This window comes from Solanum tuberosum, unplaced genomic scaffold, assembly GCF_000226075.1.
Source record: "Solanum tuberosum cultivar DM 1-3 516 R44 unplaced genomic scaffold, SolTub_3.0 scf00003, whole genome shotgun sequence".
Lineage (NCBI taxonomy): Eukaryota > Viridiplantae > Streptophyta > Magnoliopsida > Solanales > Solanaceae > Solanum > Solanum tuberosum.
Window position 1 is genome coordinate 1,269,486 of NW_006238929.1, and position 8,292 is coordinate 1,277,777.

Genomic DNA, 8,292 nt, shown 5'->3' on the forward strand with positions numbered 1-8,292 from the left:
TTTTTTTTCTTTTTGGTGGGGTGAGGAGCACTCCTAGTGCTTAAACCCTTACTCTTTGTGTGCTTGATTCCATTCATGTCTCTCTTTGCCCCATGATTTTTGAACTTTTGAACTGATTGAGAACTCTTGATTTTTCATCATTCATGTTCGAGGATCGATTATGTCCAATATTGATGTCTTGGATAATACTCATGATGAGAAATGTGTTTTGTGGTTGTTGCAAGATGAAATCGGTGTGGCTTTGCTTTTGAATGATCTTTTTTATTCTTGTGATGACTAGTTATGTATTGATGTGAACCTTGCAAAGAACATTACACGCAAGATGTTTGATTTTGTAGAGTTGTGCTAAATGATTGTGTTTTAAATGCCATGGGTGGTAAGGTCCGACTTGAAATCATGTTTGTTGAGTCCTAGAATTTGCCTTGTTAGTCTAACGGTCTACCTTGGTGAATGCAAGAAATGATCTTAGGCATGAATTTTGAGAGGGAACCCAAACATGCATACCTTTTGTGACTACCTTGTGAGGGTGTGCACCCATCTTGGCACCATTTGAGCCTTAACCATCTTTTTTCAACCTTGTTGAAACCTTTTGAGCCAAATTATCCCAAACTTCTCACCCATAAAATCATTTTCTAAGCATTGCTCTGTATGAATAGTCAACTAAAAGCCTAAGTTGGGGGTGTGGAAAGAAAGAAGGAAATAAAACCAAGTGGGAAGTGAAGAAAGACCAGGGAGACTCAACTTTGAGATTTGTGACAAAAAGAAGGAACCCCTCCTTATAAAAAAAAAAAAGAAATGTGCAAAAGCTTGAAAATTGAAACGAAAAAAAAATTGTGATGAAATAAAAGTGGTGTCCAACAAATTGAGTGAAAAATTGAAGTTTGAGTCTCCAAGTGAAAAGAATGAAAAGAACTTGAGAAGATGTGCAGATGAGTGCAACAATGCTTTGAAAAGGTTGAGCCAAATTTACCATACCTTTACCCCCAGCCGCATTACAATCCTAAAAAGACCTTTGAGATCTTGCATAAACTAGGTTGTGTGATAATTGGAAAATATGGGCAAGCGTATAGGATGAAGCTTACATGTATTTCTCAGAGTGAGAGTTCTATTGATTCCTAACTTCTTTATTGATTTGCTTTGTGAGAGCACGGAATCATTCTTGGTTTGAGCACTTGAATGCATTTGTTGAACCATGGTTTTGCATTAAAAAGAAAGCACTAGTGAGCTTGAGCTTGGGTTGATATCGGCTAGTCATCATTTGAAGCTTTATTAGCATGATTAAGTGTTGCATACACTTGATAGTAATATTTTGGTGACACTTGCATGTTAACTCTCATTGAGAAGTGTTGTAGACACTGTTGTTGAACTAATTATGTTTTTGATTTACTTTAGGATAAGCAAAAGTTTAAGTTGGGGGTGTTGATGAGTGACAGATTTGCACACATTTGAGGCTTGTTAGTTCAACAATTAGTGTCCTTGATGTCTAATTATGTCCTATTCTAATGATATTTTGATGATTTGCAGGTATGAAGGCTAAAGGACAAGGCAGGGATGAATGAATGATAAAAAAATGTCAAAGACACTAAAAGAAGTAAAAATCCAATAGGCTGAATATCGCCAAAGTTGACAATATTTGATGTCCAAGTATCAAGGAAGATTGAAGAATAGAGGTCATATCGGGTGATCCAACGAATGAATAAAGGTGACCCCAATTTCATTGTTGAAAGTGACAGGCAGTTGAGTGAAAATGAAGGCTAAACTAGGCAAACAAGGTGGAATTCGGTGACTCGCTGATCGTGAAAGGCATATTCTACAATTCCTCCCATTGGAGTTCAAACACATGAAGCGTGAAGCCAGTAAAGGGTGAGCTGAAGGATAAAATGGTGATTCACTGATTGAGCTTGGCGATCCCGACTAATGTCGCCGAATAAGGTGTGAAAAAAAATCAGGGGAAAGTATAAATACCTTTGAAGAGAGAGAAAGTGCATGTTTTGATAGTTTTTTGGTTTCTTTAAACGTTAGGAAATAGAGTACTCATCTCAGTTCTTAGATTTGGGGTTTCGGATGATCTTGTAATCGACAATTAAAGATTGAAATAGAAGTGGGTGTTGAACTTTATTGCTTAATTTCAACACATTAATGGATGCTAACATCATAGGTATCTCTTTGCTTTTTGTGATGTGTGGCTAAATCCCCAATCCTATGGGTGTGATTATGGGGATGGGTGTTGATTTAAATTAGTTGGTCTTTTTGCCTCTCTCTTTTTTTGTTGTTCATCCATTGATTTGAGTTATTTAGCATGAACTTAATTTAGGGATTAAGGTGGCCAACTTAATCTTGCTTTAGATCTCCAATTGGTGCTTGAAAAAGACCAATAGGAGTGTGTGATTAACTCATTGTGTGCAACTTAGGGATGATTTTAGTTGCAAAAGCAAGGTAATGGGTTGATTTGTAAATTACATAGATAAGACCAGAAAGAGATTCTATGAACAAATGTTATGAGATTGAAATAAGATTAGTGTTACTAATTATTACCCAGCTTATCCATGGTTGTTGAGCTTCATTGAACAAGCAATTGTACCCCTAGTTAATATTTATGCAAACCCCCACACCCTGGATTAAATCGAAATTGTCTAAACCCATGTTTTCTTTAGTTAGTTGTGTATATCTGATTCTGAAGTTTCTTGATTAATTTTGGGGGAATAATCCACCCACTTGCTTTAATCACTAAAAAGAATTAGTCACGTTTTAATTTCATCTTGGAATTCTTGTCCTTACATCACTCCTTAGGGAATCGACCCTGACACATATTTGGGTAATTTTATTGACAACGACCGCTAACTATTCTAATCGTTTTTAGAGTAATTTTGAGTGTTATCAATGTGAGGTTCCTCAGTGCATGTTTTGACAGTTTTTTAGTTTCTTTAAACATCGATAAATAGAGTATTCATCTCAGTTCTTAGTTTTGGGGTTTCGGTTGATCTTGTAATCGACAATTAAAGATTGAAATCGAAGTGGATGTTGAAGATTATTGATTAATTTCAACACATTAATGCCTGCTAACATCATAGGTATCTCTTTACTTTTTTGTGATGTGCGGCTAAAACCCCAATTCTAGGGGTGTGATTATGGGGTTGGATGTTGATTTAAATTAGTTGGTCTTTTGCCTTGCTCTTTTTTTTTGTTGTTCATCCATGGATTTGAGTTATTTAGCATGAAATTAATTTAGGGATTAATGTGGCCAATTTAATCTTGCTTTAGATCTCCAATTGGTGCTTGAAAAAAACCAATAGGAGTGTGTTATTAACTCATTGTGTGCAACTTAGGGATGATTTTAGTTGCAAAAGCAAGGTAATGAGTTGATTTGTGAATTACATAGATAAGACCAAAAAGAGATTCTATGAACTAATGTTATGAGATCAAAAGAAGATTAGTATTACTAATGATTACCCAGCTTATCCATGGTTGTTGAGCTTTATTGAACAAGCAATTGTACCCCTAGTTATTATCAATGCAAACCTCCCCACACCCTAGATTCAATCGAAATTGTCTTAGCCTATGTTTTCTTTAGTTAGTTGTTTATAACTGATTCCGAAGTTTTTTGATTAAATTTGGGGGAATAATCCACCCACTTGCTTTAATCACTAAAAAGAATTAGTCACATTTTAATTTCCTCTTCGAATTCTTATCCTTACATCACTCCTTGTGGGATTCGACCCTGACTCTTATTTGGGTAATTTTATTGACAACAACCGCTTACTCTTCTAATCATTTTTAGAGTAATTTTGAGTGTTAGCAATGCGAGGTTCCTCAGTGCATGTTTTGACAGTTTTTTGGTTTCTTTAAACATTGAAAAATAGAGTATTCATCTCAGTTCTTAGTTTTGGGGTTTCGGTTGATCTTGTAATCGACAATTAAACATTTAAATCGAAGTGGATGTTGAATATTATTGCTTAATTTCAACACATTAATGGTTGCTAACATCATATGTATATCTTTGCTTTTTTGTGATGTGTGGCTAAAACCCCAATTCTAGGGGTGTGATTTTGGGGTTGGGTGTTGATTTAAATTAGTTGGTCTTTTTCCTTGCTCTTTTTTGGTTGTTCATCCATGGATTTGAGTTATTAGCATGAACTTAATTTAGGGATTAAGGTGGCCAACTTAATCTTGCTTTAGATCTCCAATTGGTGCTTGAAAAAGACTAATAGGAGTGTGCCAATATGAGTGTGATTAACTCATGATTGTGTGCAACTTAGGGATGATTTTTGTTGCTAAATCAAGGTAATGGATTCATTTGTGAATTACATAGATAAGACCAAAAAGAGATTCTATGAACTAATGTTATGAGATCAAAAGAAGATTAGTGTTACTAATGATTACCTAGCTTATCCATGGTTGTTGAGCTTTATTGAACAAGCAATCATACCCCTAGTTAATATCAATGCAAACCCCCACACCCTAGATTTAATCTAAATTGTCTAAACCCATGTTTTCTTTAGTTAGTTGTTTATAACTGATTCAGAAGTTTCTTAATTAAATTGGGGGAATAATCCACCCACTCGTTTTAATCACTAAAAAGAATTAGTCACATTTTAATTTCCTCTATGAATTCTTATCCTTACATCACTCCTCATGGAACTCAACCCTAACTCTTATTTGGGTAATTTGATTGACAACGACCGCTTATTCTTCTAATCATTTTTAGAGTAATTTTGAGTGTTATCAATGCGAGGTTCCTCAGTAATGCCCCGATTTGACTTTCCTTTATCATTTTGTGCAAGCCCTTGTTTGTATATCTTAAGCATCCCTTGCATATATCATATGTTAGGCATCCCCTCTACATGTACAGGTTGAGCGGGGCCATGTGGGTCATCATATGAAGTTGACGCTGCAGGTGAAGTGTTGGAGTTGGAATGTGATTTGGATTGTGATCCCGACTCTTCACTGCCACTCTCTTCTCCCGACGATTGTTCTCCCTCTTCAGATTAAGGAGAAGTAGGTGAGGGGGGTTCAGCAACATTTACCAACTCAAGCATCGGTGTCAGTTGTTTGGTATTCTGAGTGTTACGGGGATCGGCAAGTGAATCTAACTCGATAGTGTAATTAGCCTATGTCCCACTCTACTCAGCATATGATGGTTCATCAGTCCAGACTTGACCTGAGAACCGATCTTTTGTTAGATGGTATGGTGGTCTTTCCCCCACGCTTCGGATTTCCTTTAAGAGGCGTGGTACCTGCAGGCCAAGTCTTAGATACTATACACTAAGTAAGAAAGCAAAAATGAAGAAAAGAAACTCAAAGAAAACAAAAAAATATTCAAAGGTTATCTATTGTTTTTGGTCCTATGAGGGGGTATCTATGGACCGTAGAAGAGACTACGAGCCGTAGAACCCTATCATAGGATGGCAAGCCTAAAATCAAGTCTCAGAAGCTCGAACTATGGACTGACAGTACGGTCTATCAAATATACTATAGACCGTAGTTCCCAAACTTAGCTACTGGAGTTTGATATATATATTGGACTATGAGGTTGATGTACGCATCAGAGAAGATTCTACAAATCGTTCACATGTTCATAGTCCTATATTTCAAATTCATACATTCAGGACTCTATGCACGGGTGTTATCTATGGACCGTAGAAGGTTTTACAACTCATTGGTGGCACTCATAATGGCAAAGAATTTGATATTTCAAACACTGGACCCTCAAGCTATTCCTATGAAGGGTAACTAAGGGTGGTGGAATGAACCACAGCCCATAGAAGACCTTTGTAGGCATGAGAACTACCTAGGTTAATGTTCAAATCACTTCAATGCCTTCAAATTTGTAATTCTAGCAGCCCAACCTAGATTCATATGCACAAATAAACATTGGTAGGCAAACAAACTCTTTATCACTGTCATCCTTAGGCTTTTAGATACAAAAAAAATCAATTTTTCTATCCTGAGCCGAGTGAATCAATTTCAATTCATATAAAAATAACTTCCAGACACACTCAAACACAATCATTCTTAGGGTTTACCACTAAAACTCAAATAGTTCACCTCAATTAAACCGTAAGTTGAGTTTAGCAACTCAATTTCGACAAAAAAAAATTATGACTAATGCAAACTCATACCTTAATGTGTCGAGTTGATGTTGTGTGAGTGTTGTTCAATTAAATATAACTTCAATGATCTCAATTTCCCCTTCACATGCCCACGTGATCGACCCACAGAATTTCAGAGGATTTGTTCGAGGATTTGGGGATTTTGGATGAAATATGGTGATGAACAGTGGGAAAGGGTTTATATAGTAGGGGGGTGAGGGGTTGTGATGGTTGGAAGGGATGGAAGAGTAACTGTTGGGAAAGGGGAGTGAACGAGGGAACGTAACTATTGGGAGATTGGAATTGGGGAAAATAAAAAATGTTTGGTTTTAAACTTGTGGGTTGTGGGTCGGATTGGGTTATTTTTATGTTCACTAGGCCTTCACGAAGCCCATCTACTGACTGTAGGCACGTCTACGATCAGTGGAAGGGTTTTGTAGGTCTTCATAACAGTTAGACAAATATACAAAACATACTTGGGTCTACAAGTACAAATCACGGACCGTAGTTCTTTATACGATCCATATTGTGCACTCGTAGAGTTAAAGTTGCAGTAGGCCTTTGAACTTGGAATTCTATGCGCACCAGCTACGGTCCATTAAATGAACTACGACTTGCAAGTGGGGCTCGTAGAACAAGTCCTACAAGTTACCATTTATCCAGGATTTTACGAGCAAGGTCTATATACTGTAGAACCCATCCGTAGAAAACCTCTGCACTTAATTTTTTTTCAGATTTTTCTTTTGATCCATGCACATGTAACAACCATTAGGTCTACCTTTTCTTTTTCTTGACTCTAATTTGACACGAACCCTAATTTAGCCTATACTATCCTAAAACTAAAGCTAAGGAAACCAGACTAAATATCTTGGGTTGCCTCCCAAGAAGCGTTTGATTTAACGTCGCAGCACGACACGGGATCCTTAGTTACTTAAACTTCACCAACAGCCCATATCTCCCCCACCTTAACTTTTTCCACATTTCCCATGTAAAGCTTTACCCTTTGTCCATTCACCTTGAACCTCATTTCATCATTGATTTATAGTTCAACCACTCTGTATGGGAATACTTGAACTACTTGTAACGGTCGCAGCAATTTTGACTTGAGTTTACCAGGAAATAAGTGCAACGTTGAGTTGAACGAGGAGGACAAAATCTCCAGGCGCAAAGAAATCGCTTTTCAATCTTTTGGTTATGATACTTCTTCATTCTCTCTTTGTACAAGTCTTAACTTTCATATGTGTTTAGGTGAAACTCATCAAGCTCATTAATTTGATTCAACCTCTAATTTGATGTAGCACCCTAGTCTATGTTCAGCTTTTCGAGCGCCCACATGACTTTGTGCTCCAACTCTACATGCCAGGTGGCAAGACTTCGATTCCCAAACACAAGTTGGTAAAGAGACATACCTATGGGAGTCTTGAATGCAATCCGATATGCCCACAAGTTAGAGCTTTATTTAAAATACCAACATTTATGAGCTATAAAGTTTATCAGGTCATTAAAAACATCTAAATCCAAACTTGAAATAATACGCTAAAAGACAAAATCTATGAAAAATCTTAAGAAATATTTGAATTACATTATAATAAATTATTTTAAAATTCGTATACATGTAAAGTGGGGTTGATTTGATTTTGATTAGACTTTCTTTTTAGTTAAACCAAACCAATTATGTGTGAGATTCTTTTTTCAATATCAAACCATAGTTGGATCATTTTTTCCAGTTCGACTCGGATTATGAATTTGATAGAGAGTTTGGTGTGGTTAGTTTTCTATGTACACCCCTACCGGTAAGTAATGAGTTGAAGATTTTGGACTCATTTTAGACTTCTAGTTCACCAAAGTAGTGTCCTCAATGCTTAATTATATCCTTTTATGATCAGAATGTGTTTGTATTTCAGCAATGAGAGCAAAAGCATGGAGATAAAAGAGATCAAAAGAAGCCGAAAGCCTTGAAAAATTAGGCAAAGGCAATGTTGAGCATCACCCAACGTGACTCGGCATATTGCCGATCAAACAAAATATGACTGAAAGTTGCAGTTTGCAATCGTCTATGTATTGAATTTGCATGTATAGTTGAATGTTATCCACAAGCACCGTCTATTAACTTTTCCTGGAATCGACTTGACTCAAAGAAACCTTTTCATTTAGGAAGAAAGTTGAGAAAAAGGAGGCAACTACAAAATCTTTCAATGCATCT